The sequence below is a fragment of the Prosopis cineraria genome, unplaced genomic scaffold (assembly GCF_029017545.1).
Source record: "Prosopis cineraria cultivar Desert tree isolate PC_DT_omini unplaced genomic scaffold, ASM2901754v1 PC486, whole genome shotgun sequence".
NCBI lineage: Eukaryota > Viridiplantae > Streptophyta > Magnoliopsida > Fabales > Fabaceae > Prosopis > Prosopis cineraria.
In genome coordinates this window covers 30175-41133 of record NW_026555811.1, presented here as the reverse complement: position 1 = coordinate 41133, position 10959 = coordinate 30175, and the positions used below count along the sequence as shown (strand labels likewise).

General features: G+C 31.1%; 1 long non-coding RNA gene across 1 annotated transcript; it reads left to right on the top strand.

Annotated features, from left to right (window-relative positions):
• Positions 1–6903: 6903 nt before the first annotated feature.
• Positions 6904–8365, top strand: LOC129297274 (uncharacterized). Its single transcript, XR_008590161.1, has 2 exons — positions 6904–7764; positions 8151–8365. It is a non-coding gene; the product is annotated as an uncharacterized LOC129297274 (long non-coding RNA).
• Positions 8366–10959: the final 2594 nt, after the last annotated feature.

Sequence of the window (10959 nt, the reverse complement as noted above, 5' to 3'; positions counted from 1 at the left end):
AAGAATAAAAATATCGAAGAGCAGTTATAGTTATAACCATTTGAATAACAATGTTTCATCTTTGCTGATGAAGTAAATCGCCAACTTTATTGCATTCTCCTTATTAATGGGAAGAGAAGATTAGTAATATTGACTTAACACTTGTGTAAAGGTTAGTATTGTTTATAGAGAGTTATTTTGTTGAGAGATAAAAATGTCCTTTAACCCATTAGAATGAGATTAATATTATCTATTGGGATTTATTTTGTTGAGAGGCAAAAATTCCTTTTGCCTCATTAAAATAAAATTAATATTATCCATTGAGATTTATTCTATTAAAATTTGTTACCTATTGAGATTTATTCTTTTAGATATTTATTAGTTATTATTAGAATGATCTATATATTATAAGTTTTTCATATCAATAATTAGAGAAATTATGTTTGCTGCCAACAATTGCATAATTGCTTGTAAGTGTACGTTGGTTTCACAATTATGTCATGTAAGCTCTTCTTTCAATTTTTATAGATGTCCATGAATTTATTTGTTTTGTAGTGGCCTATATGCACTTTTATGGGAAGATTAAAGCAAATTGTTCCCTTTGAAATTAAAAAAAAATTGTGCTCTATTTATATTTAATAATAATTAGTGAATATTCTAATATAATTAATGAATATAAAATATTTCTTAAATCTTATCAAAAATAAATCTCAATTAATAATATATCCTAACTTGAAATATGAAAAAGATAAACAGCGCGAAACTAAAATAAAATTCAAAGGTTTCGATTCGGTTAATTTTTTCTAGTAATATATGGTTTGATTAGGTTTTGAGGTGCAAAACCTAAATAAATTCAATCGAATAGAGATGCCATATTTTCCTATAAATTGTGGAGACTTTTTTTTTTTTTGGGACTATTTTCTGTTATAAAAGGCCGTAAGCAAGTCTAGGTTTAGATAGATGCTTGTGTCGCGCGTCTGTACTTGACACCCTAGCCGCCGTAAGATAAACTCCTTCTGGCTTCATCAGATTCTTCTGAATCCGAAAATCGCGATCTCCGTTTGCCGAAGAAATTTTGCAGCATCGGAGACGCCCTTGTCCATATCCGAATTGCAGATCTTGTTTTCCAAGTCTCTACAAGGTTTGCCGTTCCTAGATTTCCTTTCTTTCTTTCGTCTTCTCCCTTTCGATCGCTTCCCTCCCTCTCTCTCTCTCTCTTCCAATCTCCTGATTCATTTTCTTCTCTTCCACTCTCCGTATCCAGTCAACCTCGCGGGCTTTTGAGACTCATTCGATCTCGTCCCGATCAATCTTTACTGACGATTTGGGCCGAATCCATTGATTAAGGTGCCATAAGTAACTGAATTTAAAAGAATTTATGTTTCTGGTTAAATTTAGTTATTTATGGCACTTAATCAGTGGGTAATCGAGCCTGTTTGTTGTTTGGCCAAATTTCTAGTTGGAACTGCTTTTTTGGCACCGAAAGGCATCAACGGTAATGTTTCCACCTTCAATGTAATGAAATGTCGAGTCTATTGTTTTTTTTTTTTTCCTGATCAGAGAGGTCGGACGCTGTCATTTACCATGCTGCTTGAGGCTGAACCCATTGATTAATGTGGCATAAGACTTCATTTAAATGAATCGATCCATATTGTTCTTGTTAAATGAAGTTACTTAAACTACTTAATCAATGGGTTTTTCATCAAGCCTGATCGATGTTCAACGGTCGCTGCTTTTTTGTTCACAAGGATATATATATATATATATATATGTACACACACACACATCAACGGCAATGTTCGCGCCTCCAATGTCATTTAAGGTCAAGTTGTTTTCTCTATTTATTAAAGATCTTACGCTTCCTTTCTACAGTGCTTTAAAGTTTGGGGCATCATTTGCTTGATTAACAACAAATCTTATCTGAGTTTGGCTACATTAATGTCACCCCTGTTGTTATTAAATTTTTAAAAATATTATTAATTAAAAAGTGTCGATCAGCAATTTTTTAAAGTATTTTCTTTAATTTTACTCTATCCTTCTTAACAAAACTTAAAATTATCTACTTTATTCTCCTTATATGTACTCTTGTAGTCATTTTTGTATGTGTCTAATTATCTTAAATGATTTTTTACAATTTTTTTTTCAACAAGTATGACTTTTTTGTTTTTTGGTTGTATATTTGTATAGCTTTGTGCGTATTGACCATTTTATCACCAAATGTTAATTGTTTGATCGATGGAATCAAATTAAACTAGTTAGATGGTGAATGAAGGGAGGAATTTCTGTAAGAAATGCTTCACAGAATCGTACGCGTTACAATTTCTGGAACTGGTATTCTGACTGATTCGATCTAAATTACTCAGAGAATAACATGGCCTGATTTGTTTGAAAAAAATGTCAGTGTGATTGGATTTGCGGGGACTATTCCCTGGAAAAGCGATAGTGCCAGATTTGGTGAAACAGAGGATGCCATTTTTTTAACCTGTGGATTTCAGAGTTCAGATGGAGAAACTAGAAACATGTGTATGACTATCCGTGTCCGCTCGGTTTTCCAACCAATAAGGACTAGATTAAGTTGTAAAGTTTAGTTCTGAATTGTAATGAAATGAAATTAAAATTATAAAAATTAAATTATATTGAATTAAAATTTAAAAACTGATTTATAATTAAATTAAAATTATAAAAATTAAACAATTAATTTTTTCTATTATATAATGAAAAGTGCTTGTAGGGTGACATTTATTTTTATAATTTATAATTTTTATTATATAAATGTTTTATATTAAAAGTGTTTCAAAAATATATTGATAAAAATTTGAAATAACATAAAATTTGATATTTTAAATAAGAAGGATAAAAAAATATAAAGTTTGATTTACTGAACGAAAATTATATAAATAGTTTAATGCACATCAATAATAAAAATTAATATGATTAATTGTTTAGTTTATAATGCCTTATACTAGTTACAACTTATTTACAGTTTCTTTTTTCTTTTTGTATAAAAATCAGGGGTAGCATTAGCATGTTTGACATTTATAATTTCTTTTTTATTTTAATAAAAAATCAAGAGAAGCACGGTGAAATCAAAAATTAAGGGGATCATATTTTAAATGTACATTTCAAAAGCTTCTCCAAATCAAGTTGAGCAAATCCACTTTGGTACCTCACATGAAAGATTGCTTTCTCGATTATTTGTTTCATCTTATACTGATTGACGATTAAATTAATTAAAACAAGAGTATTGTAATTGAAATTTGATAAACATCTGCAAATGTTATATTATATTTGTTTGGAGCATTTTCAATTTTCTTTTCTTCTTTTTAATTATTTGTAGTGATAATATAACTTTCAGTCATAAAATTTTTGTTCAATTAATTACCAATTTAGTCCTTCAACTTGAATTTAATTTAACTCAATTCTTATATTGAAGAATAATTTAGGACTAAAATTTATATTTTTGTTCTTATTCTTATATCATCAAATATTATTCATTTCTTTTATTTACTAAACATATTTTTCTCTCTTTCTTGGTCAACATACATCTCCCTGTTGAAATTGTTGTCTCAATTTTTGAGGAATGGGTCAAAGCATCACACCCTTTAGAGACATGCTAGAGGAGAATGTTCTCACAAGTATGTGTTAGATCACATGATTGTGCAAATTTCCAAGGTCCTATACCATGATTCTCTTAGAGTACCAAATGAATGCAAGAAATAACAAGTGCACCAACTGATGTGTAGACTTGATTACATTACTGGTAAGGCTGCACAAAAGATAGGACGGCACTGAATTTCACCCTAACCTAAAGTCCAGTCTCTTTCATGAAAACGATTGGGTTAAGCAATCTAAAGTCCAGTCTTATCCAGTAATAACCCAAAGATTAACAAGATCGGACTTAGTCCATAGGACTGGAAAACTGATTCTGTTTGTCCAGTACTCACTTAGCTTTTTTTTTTCTCTTTTTATTCTATGAGAGGCAATAATATCCATTTCAATACAATAAACTCAATTAAGATAGTAAAAACACTTATAATAATAATAAATCCATAATAATTGCGAACAATAAGAAAAAAATATTTCTATTATAGTCCAAATGATTTAAATTTATAACTTTAACAAAAACAACACTTAGCAAAATTCAACAACACTACATTACAACAATAATTTAGAAACAAACTTAATAAATCTTCATACAATTATCTCCTTAGCATCAATTATACTTCAAACATTTGTAAAAAAATAAATTAATTATAATTATAATAAAAAATTAATAGGACTGGACTGAACCAAGTGGTCTGGATGCCTAATCTCTTGTCCAATCCAACCTAAAGAAATAGTTTGGCCTTTTTAGTCTTTTTGGTCCTGAAAAACTAGTGTCTATACAGACCAAACAAAACTGAGACCATCTCGGGTTAGACTGAACCAAATAGGACTAAAAGACTTTTACACAACCTTAATTACTGGTGTGTTAACACAACAAGTGCTTCATAGGGGTGGAGGAAAAAAGAGAAATACTAGCTAGCCCAAGAAGCAGAGTTTGCATAGATGAAGCAATTCACACTAAGTGAAGTTGGTTGATGCAGTCATACAAGATCAAAATTTGTGTTTTGCACTGATCAAGTCTTGATAAACTTTGACAGAGTGTCAAGAGTCCTTTCATCATGCATTCATTGCCTATTTATAGGAAAATAGCAATGACATGCTTATTTGAATTTGAGTTTTAGTGCTAGAAGGATCAGATAATTGTCTGTGCCATTAAATCGTTGAGGGTGAGCTTTGTCGTGCGAAGTTGGTGAGAACAAGTGCACTGAAAACTCAAGTAGTGGGCAGAGTAAGTGAAACTATGCCATTGACTTCCTAAATGCAATGTTCCACTTACACTTGTGAGGTTGTTGGGTTGAGTTAGCCTTCATATTGGATTGGGTTTCGGCCAATTACCCCCTCAGGCTCGATACGTCACTTTTGGTCCAAGCGGAAACTTATATTATTTTTATTTAAATAGGTTGGTTTTATATTAAAATTTGAAATTACATTTATTCTTTTGATACACTAAATTACATTTATTTTCAGAGTCTATTTTGTAAATAATAAAATTAAAAAAATATATGATTTTAAAAATTAAATTTAAATTCTAAAATGAATCAAACCATTTAATTTCATCCAAATATCTCGTAATTAAATTACTAGTTTGAGTGAATAACAAAATAAATATTAATATAAAATTAAAAACCTTACACTAATGAAGTTGGGTATAATAAAATAAACTAATTCTTTACAATATGATAAACTAATTTAAATTTTTGTTAAGAGATTAGATGCATATATTTAGTATTCGCCTTGAATAGAATTGCCTATAATTGAAAGACCTGTGAGCAATAAAATTACAGACTATACTTCTTACATGTTATAAACTAGTATGTAACCTGCATAAGAGATCAGTACTCTTAAAATAAAATAGGTTTATGTATACAATAGAAAGGGAAAATGAAATATTAATTGGTAAGAGAAAGTGTTTTTTTTTTTTTGGGTAAATGTAAGTATTTTTCTGAAGTACTCTATATGAAGGCCCACGACAAGTTTAATCATGTTGAGTGAAAAATGGACTGGCCCAGGTTTAACGAGCTAGGCCATTCGGATTTGTGCCCCATAAACTTTCATTGTTGAAGGCAAAATCTACAACGCCTTCTTCTTTATCCATGCCCAGCACTGCTTCCGCGCACATCGAGATTCTTCAATCACTTGAACTACACTGAAAGTTTCATGGCTTCATCCATCACGCCGACATAATTCACAAACCCTCTGCCAAAGTGGAATTTAGAACATACGACCGAGAAGCGTGATATTAAGAATAAAGGGATCGGACTGTAATTATAAGTTTATAACCATTTGAATAACGAAGTTCCATCTTTGATGAAGTAATTCCACAAGTTTAGTGCATTTTCTTAGCTCTGGTTATTTTTTCTAGTACTACAAAACCTAAATAAATTCGATTGAATAAATCTATTATATAATATATATATAATGAGCTACTATATGTCTATAGCAATCATGCTATTTGACAAAATCATAAATAGATTTTTCATTTTAGATTTCATTGTAAAATGCGTGGTTGTCAAACTCTCAAGTTAATCCTTTGAATTTGATATTTTTAAATTTTTAACTTATAAAATCATATCAATTCATTCATAAATTTGAATTAGATTCAAACTAAGTTAAACTTGAGTTTACTTTTGAATTTATCTTTTTTATATTTTTAGCTTACAAAATTATGTTAACTAATTCATAAATTTAAATTAAATGTAAGTTTAGTTAAACTTATTAAATTTGCCAATTTTTTTAAGTTGAACGAGTTAATTATATAGTACAAAGAATTTAGTTCATAAAAATTATAAGATCTAGTTTAAAAAAAACTTAAAAAACAAAAAATAATATTAATAAAAAATAAAAAATAAGTTTTTTGATTTTAAAATTTTTATGTTTTGTATGATAATTTATCAATGTAGATAAATTTTATAATTTTAATTATTTATATTTTAAATATATTTAAATCGAATTATGATTATATTTTATATTTTAATTATTTAATAATAAATTTTTAATAACTATTTATTAATAAAAATAAAATTTATAAATATATAATTTTAGTTAATATTTTTATCATGGGTTTACTTAAATTAGCGGGTTTAACAACATTGGTGAAGAGGACAAATAGAATTATGTCCAATTCAATATAAGTTTATTGATAGCATTTAATATAATTAGATCCGTCCATTTCTTTTTCGTTATTTTTATTGGATTGTGCTGCGTGCTAGGCAGACCAGTGCTTGGAAGAATAAATAGAACTAAGCGTAAACTATAATTGAAAGGAAAAATAGTACTACAAATTCGGGGTTTTTTTTTTTTTTTGGGTTAAGTGTTCGATTGTAAAAGGCCGGAACCAAGTCTAGGTTTAGATAGATATTTGCGTCGCACATCTGTACTAGACACGTCGCCGCCAGAAGGTATACTCCTTTTAGCTTCTTCAGATTCTTCTGAATCCGAAAGTCTCGATCTCCGTTTGCCGAAGAAATTCTGCAGCATCGGAGTCGCTTTGCAGATCTTGTCTTCCAAGTGTACAGGGTTTGCCGTTCCCAGATTTCCTTTGCCCCTTCCGTTTTCTCCGTTTCGATGGCTTCCCTCTCTTACTCTTCCAATCTCCAGAATCATTATCTTCTCTTCCGCCCTCCGTATCCAATCAACATCGCGGACTCTTGAGATTCCTTCGATCACGTCTCGATCAAACTTCGCTGACGATTTGGGCAGAATCCATTGATTAAGGTGCCATAAGTAACTGAATTTAAAAGAATTTCTGTTCTTGTATAAATTTAGTTAGTTATGGCACTTAATCTGTGGGTAACCAAGCCTGTTGTTTGGCCAAATTTCTAGCTGGAAGTAGTGTTTTGCACCGAAAGGCATCAACGAGAATGTTTCCGCCTGCAAAATAATGAAATGTCCACTGTATTTTTTTTTTTTGGGAAAATCACTCTGAAGTCTCGCAGAAGTGAATAAGTTTGAATATTGAATTACCAAAATACTCATTATAACCCATGAAACCCAAACACACGAAACACACCACGGTCTCATCGCCTCCATCTTATGTGTCCTGGTTGTAAATCGGCAAATCGACAGTGGATTTGGACAGTGATGGCGACGGCAAGTTCGAACGGCTCATGGGGATCGAACGTCGGATCTGCTACAGCTTAGGGAGAGAGGGTCGTGCGACGAGGAGGCAACAAAGCAATGGTGACATGTTGCACGCACTCATTGCAATTCCAATTCACAGATTCAGATATGTCATTTTAAAGATTGGTTTCATTGAGTCTCTTGACAAATTATATAGAAAGCATGCTGAGGTTTTAAAGTCCTTTACTTTGCCATCAACATGGGTTTCCGGAATGTTTGTGCATTTTGTGTTCATAATCATGCAGTGGATTGTCTAGGATTAATTTCTGAAAATTAAACTTCTGATTTCGGTTCCTCTCTTGCATGTTGTTATTAGATATCGAGAATGGATTTACAAGAAAGCAAGTTGTGATTTGGATTTATGTTGTTGAATCAAAAGAAATCTACCCATTACCGAAATCTGGGCAATGTTTTAATGAAGGTTGCCACTATTTTTTGTAGGACAGATAGAATAATGGAGCAGAGAGGGAAGCAAAAGAGAAAGAATAGTGTAGTCCAGTCTTTCGTTTTAGACCAATGCCAATCAAGAGAGGAAGCAAAAGAGACCAATGCCAACTTGTGTAGTTTTTTTGGAGATGGGTTGGGAAATACATGAAAACTATGAAGATGGAGTATATTTTGTACATGACAATGTCTATTTTTATATAAATCTAGTTTTCAATATGCTATAAAACTTTGTCATTATCAGTTTATATGTTGTAAATACATGTTGCTTGGTGATCAGCCATTGTCAAGTTGTTAATAGAATTTTATAACTTGTTCATTTTTAAAGAAAATTATTACACCTAATTAATGAGTAGTTGTCAATGGCTTAATAAACAGTTAAGTTGACAATTTCAAAAATAGTCATTGGTGGTTGTCAAGTTGTCAAGAAAGTATTATAACTTGTTTAATTTTTAAAGAAAACTATTAGACTTAATAAATAAGTACTTGTTAATGGTCAATGTCTCACTTGTCAATAACCATTTCCTTGTAATCCATGATTGCTATTAAATTGTCCATAGAGTCATATAACTTGTTTATTTTTAAAGGAAATTACTACACTTAATAAATGAGCACTTGTTAATAATCATTACCCTGTAATCAATGGCCATTGTCAATTTGTTAATATGGTATTCTATATTTTCAGTTTAACATTAAATACCAAAATGTCAATATGTAATTACCATTCACAAATATAACAACAACCGTACCAAAATGTTGGCTCAAAACTGACTAATTTGAAATTAATATTCATTCACAATAACATTTACAAAATTAGCTATACAAAATGTACTAACTATACAAAAGGTTAGCACATAATTATCAATCAGGTTATATCCTAAAGTTAATCCATGACTCCACTGGCTCTTTCTATTCCCTTTTCTTGCTTTCTAGGATCCTATTAACAAGGATATAGCTTGACGCTCCTTCACATAGTTACAATAATTTAGTACCCACAACAAGCATTCAACCTTCTTCTATAGTACATTAACCTTCATAAATAAAAAAGAATAAAATAATGGATTAAACGTAGCGAAACAACAACAGGTACCAAAATGTTGGCTCAAAATGCACTAACTTAGAATCCACATTCATAATACCATTTACAAAATTAACTATACAAACTGGAATACAAAAGGTCAGGACATAATTATCAATTAGGTTCTATTCTAAAGTCAATTCATGATCCAACTAACCCTTTCTATTCCCTTTTCTTGCTTTCTTAGGATCTTGTTAATAAGGGCATGGCTTCATGCTCCTTCATATTGTTACAATGATTTAGTACCTGCAACAAGCATTCAACCTTTTTCTTATGAAGGTCATCTTGCACCACACATTATTCTTAAAGTACATTAACCCTTCATAAAACAAAAGAAAAAAATATGGAGCATGAATGATAAAACATAGCAAGGAAATATATGTGTGTGTGTGGGCTGTCTTTCTAGTCGTATATATTTTTGCTATTTTTGGAATTATTCCAAACATTTCAATCAAGATTGGCAGTATTTGTTAACATTTATGTCAACTTTCAATGCAAATATTTTCTGGAGGTTCAAATCAAGTTGATTCCAAAGTACATGATTCAACACATAAAGTTGCATTTTGCAAAACCACCAGTATCATTCAGATTTTTGAAATGCTTCTTCATAGTCAAGTAAAGTCCATTCTCCTCCAGAAATAAATATAAAAGCCAAGAAACTAACATGCATGATGCTATTTTTCAAACTGAAAAGTTAAGTATTTTGTACCACAAGAGTAAGGTTCTAAGATCAATAATCAAAGTTTCACAAAATGTCAGCTAGGATTTAAAATACTATAGATAAAAAAGCCAAGATTACTCGACTACAACTTCTTCGTGCAAAACTTAAATTTGTTTTAGTTTCTGCCATAGGAAATGTAATAGCAAATAAAACCCTAGAGGATCTCTCACTCCGTAATAACAATAAAACCATAATAAAGTTCAAAACCACTGCACTAGTGTAATAAAAAATAACTTATCCACGCAATAATACTTATAAATATCATAAAGTCATGCCGGCCTCAAAATTCCCCTTTGAAAAATAATGCATAATCTATGGTTATATGTGTACATGCTCTATCATCTTGATATGATAAACACAACTAGAGACAAGAGAATTACGATGTATGGGTGTGGGAGAGTTAGTGGATAGCTATTTCTATAGTTGATAATTATTTGACAATTTTTAAATTCCCACAATTTCCTTTCATTGATTGTACCTAATTCTCATATAGTCCCTAAAAAATTAGAGCCCAACAAAAATAACAATGATCAGAAATTTCAATTCTCCATCCAGCGACATATGGAGAAAAGGACCAAATAAATTTGTTTGAAGAGTGACCATGAAAAGGAAGACCTGGGCATGAAAACAAAAGAACAAACAAACAATAGTTAGAGAAGAAAAGGGAGAATCCAATGCCTAGAGGAAGGTGGTGATGAGATGGCGCAAGAGGATGGCAGAGACCATTTGATGATGACAATTGGGGCAGATACGAAGCCACCGTCGCCACTGTTCTCAACGTCCGAACTGGCCATCATTGTCGATATGAGCACCGTCATGTTTGAGCTGTCGACTTATGTAATAGGACACACAAGACGGAGGCAATGAGAGCTAGAGACGAGTGGTCAGCAAGGAACTTTGGGAGAGGCAAGCTTTCAGATTGGCTTTCATGGGTCTTCTTCAAAGTGCATTTTCTTGTGTTTCAAACAATGGGTATTTTTGTAATTCTACATTCAAATTTATTCACCCTCAA